Source organism: Leopardus geoffroyi, chromosome B4, assembly GCF_018350155.1.
Source record: "Leopardus geoffroyi isolate Oge1 chromosome B4, O.geoffroyi_Oge1_pat1.0, whole genome shotgun sequence".
Classification (NCBI taxonomy): Eukaryota; Metazoa; Chordata; class Mammalia; order Carnivora; family Felidae; genus Leopardus; species Leopardus geoffroyi.
Window position 1 is genome coordinate 27,711,877 of NC_059341.1, and position 15,181 is coordinate 27,727,057.

The 15,181-nt window shown below is 44.3% G+C and overlaps 1 protein-coding gene across 3 annotated transcripts in view; it reads left to right on the forward strand.

Annotated features, from left to right (window-relative positions):
- SVIL (supervillin) overlaps positions 1 to 15,181 on the forward strand; it is a 235,284-nt gene that overhangs the window by 69,086 nt on the left and 151,017 nt on the right. The window lies entirely within an intron of this gene.

Consider the following 15,181-nt stretch of genomic DNA (forward strand, 5'->3'; position numbering starts at 1 on the left):
GATAACCCAATTCAAAAATAGGCCAAGATCTGAACAGACATTTCTCCAATGAAGATAGGCGAATGGCTAATAAGCACACAAGAAGATTCTCAACATCACTCGCTGTTAATGAGAGGCAAATCAAAACCACGATGTGATGTTACTTCATAGCCACTGTGAGAAACAGGGACAAAGGCTGATGAGGATGTGTAGAAGCTGAAACTCTCATACACTGTTGGTGGTCATGCAAAATTTTTCCAAAGCAGTTGCTTTGGAAAATAGTCTGGCGTTCTTCATTGGGTTAGACGGTGTTGCCTTATGATCCAGCATATTCACTCCTAGGTATATACCAAGATAAATGAAAACGTGTGTCTGTATAAAAACACAAATATTCATAGCAGTATTGTTCGTAATTGCCAAATAATGGAAACAACCCAAATGTCTGTCAACCAATAAGCAGACAAACACAATATTGCATATCCGTGCGATAAGATGTTATTCGGCTATAAGAGGGAATGAAGTACTGATACATGCTATAATATGCTAAGTGAAAAAAGCCAGACACAAAGACTACACTGCATAATTCCATTTATATGACAGACAAGTCTATAGCGACAGAAAGATTAACGGATGCACAGGACTGCAATGTCCAGGGGGAAACTGAGAGTGACTGCTAATGGGTGCATAGTTTCTTTTTGGGGTGTTGTAGATATCTAAAACTGATTTGATAGTGGTCATACAGATCTATAAATAAACTAAGACCATTGAATTGTACACTTTAAGCTTGGTGGATCGTATGGTATATGGATTACATATCAGTAAAGCTGATGTATATATTAAAAAAGGATATGTCTTAGAGGTATAACCATCAACGCTTGGTGGTAAGTGAGATATAGGGAGTGAGGACCGGGGAGGAATTAAGAATGCCTCTCAGATTTGGGCGCTGGCAACTTCTCAGGGGAATAAAGACTGGGAGAGGAGGTTTTGTTTTGTTTTGTTTTGTTTTGTTTTTTGTTTTGTTTTAATGGGGAGTGCCAACTTTGAGGATCAAGGGTTTTGTTATGGACATTCTCAGTTTGAGGTACCTGGTAAATATCCAAATAGAGATGTTAGGTCGACAGTTGAATGTGAGTCTGAAACTCAGAGAAAAAATCCTGAATGCAGGTAACATTTACATGATAGGTAAACCCATAGGAGAGGATGAGAACTCTGTGTGTGTGAGCAAAGGAGGCTCAGAATGAGATGGACTAGAGGAGGAGAGCCAACAAAGAAACCTGAGGAGGGGTCAGCCAGGGAGGAAGGAAAGTAGAGGGGTATGAGGTCACAAAGCTCGGGTGACTTCGGAAGGAGGGAGGTGTCCACAGAGCTGATGCTACTGAGAAGTCAGGAAGAGGAGGATGGAATTGGAATTGCCAAGATGGATGCTGTTGATGACCTTGGCAAGAGTAGCTGCATAGTGGAGACTCCAGAACAGTGGGTTGAAGAGGGGATGTGAAATCCTAGAGTAGAGAGAGGTAGGGCGACTGATTTTAGAAGTTTTGCTGGAACCACATTCTAGTGAAGATTGCTCTGGGATCCTTTCCTGCCCTGTTGAATCACCCAAATGCTGGTAGGGTTTGAAGGCTATCTCTTCCCTCGGAGCCAGCAACTTTGGGTGTGAGTACTGTGTCTAGGAAGCTGCCAACTTGTAGGTGGGGGTGGGGCAGGAGAGTAGCTCTAGGCTGGGGTCCAGAGAAGAGTGTCCTTCTTTGCTTTGTTTTCTGATGGTTTTGATTTTCTTTTACTTTGTGAGAAAGCTGAGAGAAGGATTTTATTAATCATGTGCTTTTTCTTTCTTTTTTTTTTTTCCTTAAGTTTATTTATTTATTGTGAGAGACAGACAGCACAAGCAGAGGAGGGGCAGAGAGAGAGGGGGGAGAGAGAGAGAATCCCAAGCAGGCTCCATGCTGCCTGCTCAGAGCCTGACGTGGGGCTTGAACCCAGGAAACCACGAGACTGTGACCTGAGGCGAAACCAAGAGTCGAACGCTTCACTGAACTGAGCCACCCAGGAGCCCCAATAGTGTGCTTTTTAGATTGCACTGTGTAAAACTCATCCTTTGAAGTCAGCACAGAGAGAAAAGGCATCCCATGCTTTTAGATGCGGTGAGGGTCTTTATAAAGCAGAGTCCTGGCTGCGGATACATGAGAGCTTTGAATCTCTTCAGACCCGAGTGAACTCAGTGCTGGGACCACCGGGACTGTGCGAGGTGGAAAGAAAAATGATAGTTCTCTCAAAAGGCCTCCATACAAACGCTTGAGGGAGCTGTGTTTCACAAACCTCAAAAGCGCATTGACGATGCATCTTACCGTCTACATTAGCGTGTTCTTCCTTCGTGCTTCTTTACTAATTTAGATGCTATAAAAGCACTTTTTAAGATACATGTTCCTTTAGACAACAACCCCGGCTTTCCCGTCTCTTGAGAAAACAGGCTGCTACTTAGGCTGTGAAGCCCGTTTAACGCTCGGAGCAAACATGTTTTGAGCACATGACTAGAGGTCGTTCGTCTTAGATGAGTCCAAGTGGCGCTGTTTGTTTTTTCTTTGACAAGATGTGTGTGCGCGTGCGTGCCCCATGCAAGCATACTTTATTAAAGTCAGGTTTTTAAAGTTATATCTCAAACTTTAACATTGGAGTTTTAGCTCAAATTTCTGCCTTTTATGTGGAATATAAACGATCTATCCAAAAACAATGTATTTAAAGTCCAGTGTGTTCTAACTGGCTTGGCGTGAAATTAGAAAACATCTTTGTTTTCCAAGCCCTGGTGAAAGGCTCCCTGTAAGGATTTCTTGTGTGTGGGGTTTTTTAAAAACAAATTTATGTGATTATTATTGTTGGGTTGTGTTTCACTGTATGTGTAAGGGGACACACATTGGGACATTTTGAAGGAGGAAGATTTCATTATTACCTTCATTAAAACATTCTTACTCTGAGGGGCGCCTGGGTGGCTCAGTCATTTAAGCATCTGACTTCAGCTCAGGTCACGATTTCATGGTTCGTGGGTTCAAGTCCCACGTCGGGCTCAGTGCTGACAGCTCAGAGCCTGGAGCCTGCTTCGGATTCTGTGTCTCCCTCTCTTTCTGCCCCTCCCTCATTCGTGCTCTGTCTCTCTCTCTCTCTCTCACTAAAAAAAATTTTTTTTAATTAAACAATATAAAAAATTTAAAAAATTGTTCTTCTGAAAGAAGCATCTTAATTTGTTCTAGTGCACAGGTTTTTTCATTTTTTATTATAAGAAAACGATACAGTAGTGTGCTCTCCTTGGCTAGAAGTAGATTGCCGTCCGTGAGGAAATCACCAGCTTAGGAGAAACCCTGACTCGACAAGCCTGTCTTTTTCAGCTGCTCCCCACCCAGGTGTAGAGATTTCAGTAACTTGCGGCAACTTCCAGTCATGGGAGAATTGGAGTGGTTATCCAGGAGGAATCCTTTGAACTTCAGCCTGTAAGCTTGGCTCTCGGGCCGTGCTAACAGGCACTTTGGGGATCTTGATTTTAAACGAGCACGAGAAAGTGGCTGCGGGAGAGGATTTGGTCTCTTCTACTCACCGTTGCTTCTTGAGAGATGCCTGCTCACCATGACTGGGGGCAGACGAGGTCAGCTGACAGCGTTTTCTCATTGTTTTCGGAGAACTGGACTGTATTAAGCAGGTGCTACTGACCACATTTCAGCTCATTTGTACGGAGGAGCACTGATTGCATTTTTGTGCGCAGGGTGGATCTGTGCAAGTTACTTTGTTTCTCAAAAACGTCATGTGTGTCTTGGGAGGCAGCCAGGCCTCTAATGTGGGTGCTGTGTGCTGTGTCACAAACCCCAGGCCCCGAGGCCTGAATTTTGCCTTGTCAGACCAGATGAGTGTATGAAACAAGCCACCAGCCTTTGGGAGACAAACATAAAAGCGAGGTGCATAAATTGACGTAGACAGAGACTTTGGGCAGATTTCTTGGAGATGTGGGAATCTAGGTGACATGAAGAGAGAAGACAGAAGAAAACAGGTAAGGGACTTCTGGAATTTCTGAAATAAGCTTATTTGGCTGCATTCAGAAAGCTGGTTAGCATTTCATGGGCTGGTGAGGGCCTTCTACTCTCTTCGTGGGGTGTGTTGGGGGGCAATGATTTTTCGATGTTGGCAATGTACTCAGAGTATTTCAACTAAAAATGCCACTAAATTGGCTTTTTAAGTAAAAATACAAGTTCTTAAAGTGCTGTCCTCCTATCAAAAACTAGGAGGTATCGAGCTCTCTAAATAGGAAAACTAAGCAAAATAAAAATCCTAAAGGAATCTCTTTTTTGGCAGTTTTTTTAACCCAATGTAAGATGCAGGCCTTATTTAAAACAAAATTTGTCATAGAATGGGAAACACAAGCCATGGAGGAATATAAATATACCTTTGGTCTTCTGTTTTTACACACACACACACACACACACACACCTATATGGGCATGAGAAATAGGTAGTAAATATCTTAAAGAACAAACAGAAGGTACAATACAATCGAGAGGTTGAGTCTAAATTGGAACGGGTCCTAAGTTTTTATTTCACTTTCATTTGGATACTTTTACTAATTCTCTTTGCCGAGTTTAGGCTTTTCAAACATTCTTTGGCCCTGGGAGGGAGTTGTATAACCATAAAACTTGGGAATCCTGGCCCTAGAATAAATGTTCCTTTAAAACCCCAAGGACAGAAAATTGAACACAGCTGTGCAAGAGAAAAAAAGAAAAAAAAAAAAGCCCATGATGGTTCAGGGCTGCGGGTGACCTGACCAGCATCCCCAGTGCACTGGGGCTGTGGTTTCTCGATGGTAGATGGGGAGCTTCAGTGTTCTTTTTGCAAGTTTCAGGAAAAGGCCAAGACTTTCCTTCAAAACTGTAGTTTCTCTGTTGCAGTTAGGAGAATATTCTGCTAGGTATTGCTATCCATCGCCCTGCTTGTCCTGTGTACAACTGGGGTTTCCAATTAGTTTTGAGATGCCCTGATTCTGCAAGGCCCACAGTTCCTACTTCTAAGTAAGCTTCAGAGCTTAAGGAATTTCCATCAGAGTCAGCGGATAGAACACCCAAGGTTTGGGGGCTCCAGAGTCCCTCTCTCCTCCTCCCCCTCAGAATAAGAAGTTTAAAGTGTGGTCCTGAGAACATAGCATTGTTGTTCTTTGCTTCTCCTCCTCTGGGATGAAAACCACCATGTTGCCTCTCTGATGTTTGCCTGGTGGGTCCCACTGTTTGTTTTGTAGCCCACGAGGAGCCATGGCCATGGACCCTAACCTCTGCACAGCCTGGGATTAATCATTTGGCTCTTTGTCAGACCGTGTAATGATGATTCATACTTCTTCCTCTACAAGATTAGATTACTGTAATTTTCATATCCTGGACTGCTCACTAGGGATTTGAATTAATTCTTGTTGGTATAGAAAGCAGTATCGTGTTTCTGGGGAGAAAGGACTGAACTTGCCTACTTGGCCATCATCAGAAAACATTTAGGGAGGGCCTATGGGGAGCTTGACTCTGGAAGGTGATCCTAGCTTCAGGACTTAACCCAGTCAATTAGTGCACCATAAAGCCCTGCAAGCAGGGCCTGGGCGTGCCCTTGGCCCAGGTGCCGTGGATTTGCATATGTGACCCCCTGCCTCAAAGATCAGAAGGCAGAGAGAGTTTTGCAAAGAGTCCTTCCTATGCTGCAGTCAGGCCCTGCTTAATGAGGAAAATCTTGCCCAGAGAAATATTTGGGAAAGAGGTAAATGAATGCAGATTTGTGGAACAGGGTACTCAAAGCCAGCAGGAATCAGGATCACAGACTGGGAGCTGGTGGTGGTAGGACCCATGAGGGGTAAAGTAACCTCGGGAAAAAAAAAAATCCTGTTTTGGCACTCTTCTCTGTAAGGTATGTATTATTCTAGCCCATCAACAAATATTTATTGAGCACTTACTGTGGCCCAGGCACAATTGTGGGCACCGGGGGTTAACAACAGTCTACAAAACAGACAAAAATCTCTGACTTGACGGAGCTCTTGCTCCTGGGACCACGGACCTGGGGGGGTAGGAAAGTGGGCTGGAGCAACAAGGAGTTAAGAGCACTTGGCACAACTCCTAAATAAGTGCAGTCGTTTGGAGATGTGTTTGCCTGGATGTTTTCTCTCTTCCCTGTGTGTAGTTGTGCCCTCTATCCTGCCAGTAAGGTTGCCCGCCATTTTTAGCGGGTCCTCTGAAGGGAGTTCTTCATGCATGCTAACAAAATGGGCCGCTCTGGTATAATGAGACCAGCAGATGATTTCAGGGGCCGTGCGGGGACTGTCTGCTTCAGTCTGAGCCTCTGTTGGAGGGAAGCTGAGCTGTAATCAAGTGTTCTTATCTTTGCTTCCTGTCCTACTGTGGAATAACTCAGACTCCGGGAATGCCTTGTGTTGACATACTTTCGCTCTCCTTGGATCCCCTTCCTTTTTGTTATCCGTCCCCCCCACCCCTTTCTTTTTTCTCTTAATCCTCTCCATTCTTCTTTGGCGACTCTGAGATGGCACTTTGCCTCAGAATTAGAGAATCTCAGTTTTTCTGGAACTGGATGGGACCCTAGGAGTCTTAATCTAAACCAGCAATGTTTGGTCCCTGGACTGACACCAAGTGTTCAATCTGATGCAGTGAAACGAGAAATATAAGAAAATGAAGTAAATGGTTCATGAAGCTAAACTTCATTATTTGATTCCTGTACTTTCTATCATATTGCCTTGAACTTTTGAGTTTTTAATGTCTTCCACTTACCCTAGAAATTACTCATTCTCCTGAACTCAGCCCCCCACCCCTCACCATGCTGCCCCCACAGTTGACTCCTGCCCCCTACTCCTTTCTCCCACATTCTGGTTTTCAGATGACGCCCCTCTCGATTTTGTAGCTCCTGCTCCCAAAATAAGAGTTGCAGCCTGAACCTTAGGCTGGGAAGTCACCACTCGTAACACCAGGGAGTTGTGTTTTAGGATCCCCAACTGGAGCTACAGATATGCTTTCAGCTACAACACACAGCGGTTCAGTTTTATAGGATTATTGGTGCCGTATTTCCACTTTATTACAGGTTTATCAGGCATTTGTGGGTTGGCCGAGCGTGCAGCCATCACTTACGATGCTGGTTCTGGAGGAGAACGAGAATGAACATCTACAGTGGGAACCACATTGAGCTGGGATGCACACACTTGTGCTTGCAGCCAAGGGTGTGTGGGGTTTTGTGGTTTGTGGAGGCTGGAGAACAGGACTGCAGAGGAAGCCTCCCAGGTGCAACCTGTCCAGTGTGTCTCCGGGACCTGGATGGTCTCCTTCATACCACGGGGTGGATGTTCACCTTTCCACTGCGCTCCTTAAGAAGGACCATGGGTACTTTGTGCTTTTCATTCAGGAGTAAGAATCGTGCGTTCCTTCTTGGTGTTTGGGATCAGCAGGAGAAACCACTTACGGTGCTAAGCTTTGTGATGTCCGCAACGACATGAAAGGGAAAAAGCCTCCTGGGTCTTCTCTGGTAGGGGAGGTGCTCCCTGCATCGCTTTAGTCTCAGGTTCCCACTTGAGAAGCAACCCTGTGATTCTGCCCTGTGATAAATTGATACAGATGCCATATCTTTAGCTATATCGTGCCCTGAACGGAGCATGTCACAATTTGTAGATCTCTGATTACTCTCAGGACTCTGAGCCTCGTGTCCAGGAAGGCGATGTTGGTCCCGCCATGTGAGAGGCTGTGTCCCTGGAGCCAGGACTCCTAAGACGTGGTCCAGGCTCCCTCCTGGCAAACTCCCATTTCATTTTGACCGTGAGGCCAGCAGTTCTGTGCATGCTGAGCATTGCTCCCCTCCCTTTGCTCTTGAAGCAGCAGCCTGGGAGAGAAGAGTTGGCTTGCTCATCTGTGGTTCAAGCCAGTGACCTACACATGACCTTGGAGCTTGGAAGATGGTTATCCAAGCCAGGAAAGCTCTCTATAAACTTTAAGAGTGAGACAGAGAGACAGATACTCACTCACTGATTGGTTTAGATCATCTGGGGGAGGGAGACATGTTGGTGGAAAGACAACCGTGAACCAAAAATAATATCCCCCTTTTTGAAAATCTACCCCAAAACAAAATTATTTGTCCACAGTGCAGAAGGCCACAATCTGAGACTCATGCTGGTGTATCTGTCTAGATGTTAGGAGACAGGCACATCCCGTCTTCACTCATCGATGTCAAAATTCTAAGCTTCACGGAGCGTATGGAGGCAAAAAATGAAATAGTTCCAGGTCTGATTCTGTTAGAGCAGAAATTAGGACAGAGTACAAATCTGGTTCCCTGGAAATGAGCAGCTTAAAAGAATACTTCTAATGATCATTCAAGTTCATTGCCATTTAGAAAGGGGAACCTTTCAGAAGACAGGAAGGGACGGACGGCTTTGTTGTCTTGCTTTCCCTGCACTAACAGCGCTGCCAAAGCTCTGACGTCATCCTTCTTCAGAAATAGGTGCCTCACGGAAGGGAAACTGGCAAATAAGGCACTTGTGTGAGCTGCGTCTACTTTATTTGCTGCCTGCACACTGAGAGCCCAGCTTGCTTCTCTTGGTACTCTCCAGCTTTAGAGGGGCATGCGCACCGATTAGTCAAACCTGAATCAAAAAGGAGAATGTTGTCACCGAATTGAAACGAGAAACAAAAATATGTAACTACAAGTTATTTTGCTTGTGGGTTTCAGCCTTCCTATCCCCAACATTTATTCCATGTATCGAGTGGCAGACACACTAGGTTCCAGCGATCTGGAGATGACATGGTGTCCCTGCCTTCTGGATGCTGAGTCTAGAGGTTGGAAATTGTAGACCATGTCAGGGATGGGTTCACAGGAGAAAGAAAGTCAACTGAGTCCGGCAGGATAATCAGGAGTTTTCCAGGTGAGAAGCAAGGAACAGAGGGAACACTCTGAGCACAGCGATGGTGGTCAGTGTGGCTTCTCATGGTCATCTACTGGGGGGCAGGGTGGTGGGTGAGATAGGAAAGGGGAGGGGTCACGGAAGCTAGGGACTTTGGAATTTATCCAACAGGCCGGCCAATCTTGACCTTCTGTTTTTCCTCCAGCACATGTATGCTGGAGTATATCCACATGTATCACACACCTCTTGGGTGTGGCCAGATGTGATGTTTGTAATGAAGCAAGACGTGAAAGTTCCCTATAATCGTCACACAACTATTAGCAGTACATTCATAAATGTACATCGCCACAGATCTTGGTCTATGTGAGATAATCTCTGGGTTATCTCATGGGAATCTCACTCAATTCCCAAAGTATGTGTAACTCGATTCCTTTTACCTCCTAGTGATAAATGTCTAAATGCAAGAAGAGGGTGAAAGTGATGCTTTTGCAAGGACATTTTTACATTGATTCTTCAAGAATATTTAACTTATTTTTTTAATGTTTATTTATTTATTTATTTTTTTTTTTAATTTTTTTTTCAACGTTTATTTATTTTTGGGACAGAGAGAGACAGAGCATGAATGGGGGAGGGGCAGAGAGAGAGGGAGACACAGAATCGGAAGCAGGCTCCAGGCTCCAAGCCGTCAGCCCAGAGCCCGACGCGGGGCTCGAACTCCCAGACCGCGAGATTGTGACCTGGCTGAAGTCGGACGCTTAACCGACTGCGCCACCCAGGCACCCCTTTAATGTTTATTTTTAAGAGAGAGAGAGAGTGAGCATGAGTCAGAAGGTGCGTAGGGAGAGGGAGAGAGAGAATCTCAAGCAGGGTCCAAGCTGTCAGCGTGGAGCCCGACATGAGGCTCAATCCTCACAAACTGTGAGATTATGACCTGAGCCCAAATCAAGAGTCAGATGCTTAACAACTGATCCACCCAGATGCCCCAAGAACATTTAATTTAACAAGTTGTTGCTCCTCAACGGGAAGTCACTGGCTGCCCAGGAGAAGGGCTCCTGGGGCCAGTGAGGAGGTTTCCACTGGGCAAGAAGTGGCCATGTTGGGGCTGGTTAGAAGGTTCTGAGCAGTGGAGAGGATGGGTTTGGGGAGGGAAGAAGAGTTTGGAGGCTCTCATGGCAGTCCTGCCCAGAAGCAGGGAAGTAGACACAGAGAGGAAGGCTAGGGGGTGAACCATAGGCTCCAGTGAGGAGGGGCTGATGGGGGCTGTCCGCCAGGGAAGCAGGAGCAAGCATTGTGCTAGGAGAGGACAAGGGCAGCGTTATTTGTCTTGGGTTTCTAGTTCCTGTGAGCTACCCTGGTCTTCTGATCTCAGGGACCCCCTAAGTCCTGAATTCTGCTGCAGGTGCAGTGGGAGTAGGGGAGGGAGAAGACTCCAAGGTCAGGGAGGAAGAGGGGCAATGAAGCCCGGAGTAAGAGTCTTCAGGCATGGGAAGGACCAGACTGTAGTGTCTAAGACATTCTTAACAAGAGGATGTTCCATGAAGGTGGAAGTGAGTAGAGAGTCCAACGACAGAGTGGCCAAGTCTATGTGGCACTGGGAAGGTCCCTGGTTGGAGAAGCAGTTTCTGGAATGTGGAGGGAGCTAGAATCCAACTGCAAAACGATGTGGCGGGGGGGGGGGGGGGGGTGGGGACAATGAGACTGGAGGGACAAGGGGAGCTTGGTTGTGGAAGGAAAAGAGGAGTAAGATGGGCAAGCACTCGGAGGCAAAGGGGGGCTGAGGGAACTTTGGGGGTGAGACACACAGAAGCCAGCGTATGTTCTGGGGCTTGCACCACTCTTCCTCCATGAAATGAAAAGAAGCTTCACATCCTGTGTGCGTTACAGGGCCTGGCTCAAAGCTCATCCTTCCTAGAAGAAAAGTCTAATGGAAGTTAGTTGGGCCCTCAGGAGGGACTGTTCCAGATGTTTGCAGCTAGGTGTGACGTCACAAAGTCTGAGCAGATGTCGGGCACAAAGCATTCTCCATCTGCCCTCTCTGCCACTTGTGTCTTGTCTTTCTATTTTCAAGAATGAAACCTTCCAAACGGTAGAACTCTGGAGTTTGAACTTGTTTCCCATGATATTTATAGTAGCATTAAATTTTGAGATGACTCCGTCTCCTTCCTTTCTAAAGAGTTGTTTTCTTGCTGTTTCTCGAATGTATACAGATTTTGAAAATAAATCATCTTGAGCAGTGGCTTGAAAATTCTGAAAATGACGTGGTGGTATCCTGTTTTATTGTTGGAGAGGCCCTCGGTGTTAGCGGTTCTCTTTAAGTGTTCATACAACCTGCCAAATAAACATTTAATTGGAGAGCAACGCTTTTCCTTCGCTTCTGTATCAAATATTTCACTTTGGATCAATGACTTCCATTCTTGTAGGGAAAAAGAAACATTTCTAATCTGAATTTCTTTTTTTTTTTAATTTTTTTTTTAACGTTTATTTATTTTTGAGACAGAGACAGAGCATGAATGGGGGAGGGTCAGAGAGAGAGAGGGAGACACAGAATCTGAAACAGGCTCCAGGCTCTGAGCGGTCAGCACAGAGCCCGACGTAGGACTTGAACTCACGGAGTCCTCGAGATCATTACCTGAGCTGAAGTCAGACGCTTAACCGACTGAGCCACCCAGGTGCCCCTCTAATCTGAATTTCTTAAGATGGCATTGATGACAGGCCAATCTATATAGATTTATTTAAATTGCAATTACAGTAAGTAGCCCACTTATATAAAGGGGATGCATTGGAAGTTTTATTTGAAGTAGGTTTTTTGAAAAAAAATTTCAAAAAAATAAAAAAATGTGAGGGGCGCCTGGGCGGTTCAATCAGTTAAGCATCCGACTTCGGCTCAGGTCATGATCTCGCAGTTCGTGGGTTCGAGCCCCGTGTTTGGCTCCACACTGTCAGTGCGGGATCGGGATTCTGTGTCTCCCTCTCTTGCTGCCCCTCCCCCACTCGTGCTTTCTCTCCCTCCAAAGCAAATAAACTTAAAAAATGTTTAGTTCAACGTTTAATTTTGAGATAATGACAGATTCAAATGCAGTTTTAAAAAATAATCTAGAAAGATCCTGTATGCCTTTTATGCCGTTTTCCCTAATGGTTTCAGCAATGGAACAACCCGGATCCATAACAAGGATCTCTTTCAGGGCCCTTCCCTCGCTGCCCCATTCTTAATCTCTGATAACCACTAATCTGTTCTCCATTTCTACCATGTTGTCATTTGGGGGATTCATCTAAATGGAATCATACCGCGTATAACCTTTTGGGACTGGTTGTCTTTTTCACTCAGCATAATTCCCCAGCAGTTGATCCCGGTTCAAGTGTCAATAGTTTGTTCCTGTTTTTTTTTTTTTGTTTTTTTTTTTTTAATGGTTTCATATTTTCCGTTTAACTTTGCGATCCATTTTGGTTAATTTTTGTATGAAGTGTGAAAATTACATTGAGGTTCACTTTTTTTTTTCTTTTTTCTTTCTTTTTTTGCCAGCGGATGTCTGGTTGTTCCAGTGCTGTTTGGTGGAGAGGCGCCTTTTGTCAAAAATCTGTTGGCTATATTTGTGTGGGTCTATTTCTGGGTTCTCTATTCCATTACTATACTGTACAACTTAATATGGAATAGATTGGTTACTCTTTATTCTTTTTTTTAAATGTTTTATTTATTTATTTTGAGAGAGAGAGAGAGATTGAGATTGATTGAGCAGGGAAGGGGCAGAGAGAGAAGAAGGGAGAGAGAATCCCAAGCAGGCAGAGCCTGATGTGGGGCTTGAACCCACAAACCGTGAGATCATGACCTGAGCTGAGATCAAGAGTCAGACGCTTAGCCAACTAAGCCACCCAGGCTTCCCCAATAACTCTTTATTCTTTTTCAAGATTGTTTTAACTATTCTAACTCCTATGCTTCTGTATATGAATTTTAGAATAAGTGTACCTATATCTATCAAACATCTTGCTGGAAGGAATTGCATTAAATGTGTATATTGTTTGGGGGAGATTTGACATACTTACTATGTTGACCTTCTAACCCACAAACACAGTATATACCTCTTTATTTATTTTGGCCTTTTGGATGTTTTTTAATCAGAATTTTGTGATTTTTAGCATACAGATCATGTATATGTTAAGTTTATATGTAAACAGTTTATTTTCTTTGTAGTGATTGTAAATGTTGTGGGTTTTTTTGTTTGTTTGTTTTAATTTACTTTAAGAGAGAGAGTGTGTACATGAGTGTGAGAGGGGCAGAGAGAGAGGCAGAGAGAGAGAATCCTAAGCAGACTCTACATTGTCAGCATAGAGCTCGATACGGGGCTTGAACCCATGAACCGTGAGATCATGACTTGAACTGAAATCAAGAGTCGGACACTCAGTTGACTGAGCCACCCAGGCATCCCAATGTTGTATTTTTAATTTTGGTTTCCACATGTTCATTTTTGTTATAAAATAGGTGTTATAGATACACGATGCAGTTTCTCTTAGAAGCAATATCATAAATAGATGCAGTTCCTTGAGTAGCAGACAAAAGCCAGATTAAAACTCGTAAGAAAACTGGACTTAATGAGCAGTTACTAGAAAGAATAGTAGACTACCATATTGTTTATAATACTAGTACTAAATCGCTAATGTAAAATAGTTATCAAATATTTTGGAAATGTCTAGTATAAGTATAGTTCTTATTTCAACTCATAACATGATTTTCCATTTTCTTCATGGATAGATTATGAAATCTACTCTCACGCATATCCGATCCATTACTGTCACTTTTTGGACAAAAGCGTGTAATGAGAGTTTCCTGGGTTTAGCGGCTAGCAAAAATATTTAGGAAAATGTTTAAACAGATTGCACAGGTAGAATGAACTGGGATTTGAGCAAAGGCAAAAAGGGTGTGTAGAAGACGAAGCTGGGGAGTGTTATTCTGTTAGACTCTAATGCATTAATCTAGGCCAGTTTGGTTGCTACAGGGAAGCAGGGGGCCAGGATTTAAGAAGCCTCCAAAAGTTAGCTGTTTGTTTTGTGGGAGTGAATCTTTTTAAGGAAAACAAAACAAAACAAAACAAACTAAAAAAAAAAAAAAACCCTGCACTGTTGTGGCAACAGTGATTCATTGTCTCCTCCTATCTTGTTAAAAGACCCAGAGGGGTGCCTGGGTGGCGCAGTCGGTTAAGCGTCCGACTTCAGCCAGGTCACGATCTCGCGGTCCGGGAGTTCGAGCCCCGCGTCAGGCTCTGGGCTGATGGCTCAGAGCCTGGAGCCTGTTTCCGATTCTGTGTCTCCCTCTCTCTCTGCCCCTCCCCCGTTCATGCTCTGTCTCTCTCTGTCCCAAAAATAAATAAACGGAAAAAAAAAAATTTTTTAAAAGACCCAGAGAGTCAACTATTTTACCCCGGCTTTGCTCCGGGAGGAGTTTTAGAAAACTTCTATGAAGGCATACAAGAAGATAAGATAAAATTTCAAATGGATGCAAAGCAAAGTTAGTCAAAAGGAAAATAAGATGAGGGCCGTGACTGAGATTTGGAAGCAGAAGTCAAGCTGGGAGGTTTTATTTGCCATCTTGAAGTGGGTAAACAATTTGGCGTGGACATATCATTTTTAACCCTTGCACACATAGTCACGAAGCCGGTGTTTAATTATTATGGCTGTCCGGGGCTATCTGCCTTGTTTTCATCGGCCGCAGGACTGCTTGTGGGGAGAACATTGTCCTGCAGGGTTAATTGATAACAGGAATTCAGATCCTGCTTGGGGAGGCCTCTGCTGGCTGATGCAGCTGGTGGTCTGAGAACCCACGCCAGACCCACAGCACCCTGGCGGCAGCCCCGGAGCTTTTCCTCCAGCCCAAGCTTTTGTGATGTATAGCGAAGTGAGGATGAACAATTAAGACCTTGCTCTTTTTGGTGACAGCTGTAAGTAGTTTTGTTAAGTTTTAGTATCTAAACAACGTAAATAGCCTTTTAAGAAGTGATTGTGGTAGTTCTGATTTATTTACTTGTATGTATGTATGTATTTATTTATGTATTTATTTATTTATTTTTCATTAGTTAAGGTTCCTCTGGTTTTTAAGTGAGGTGAGCCACCTGAGAGCCTTCTGAAGGTCGATCTTGCTAGCTCGGAGCATCGTCTGTGCTTTTAAGACACAATCTTTGTGTGTTTTAGAGAAAGTACTTCCGGCACCATTCTTTCTCCTGATGGCCCGTTTTCTGCCGTCAGTGGAAGAGGGAAGACAGCCACAGATGTCCCCACAATTTGTAAACCTGTAAACAGGCCCGTGCCACCATAGTGT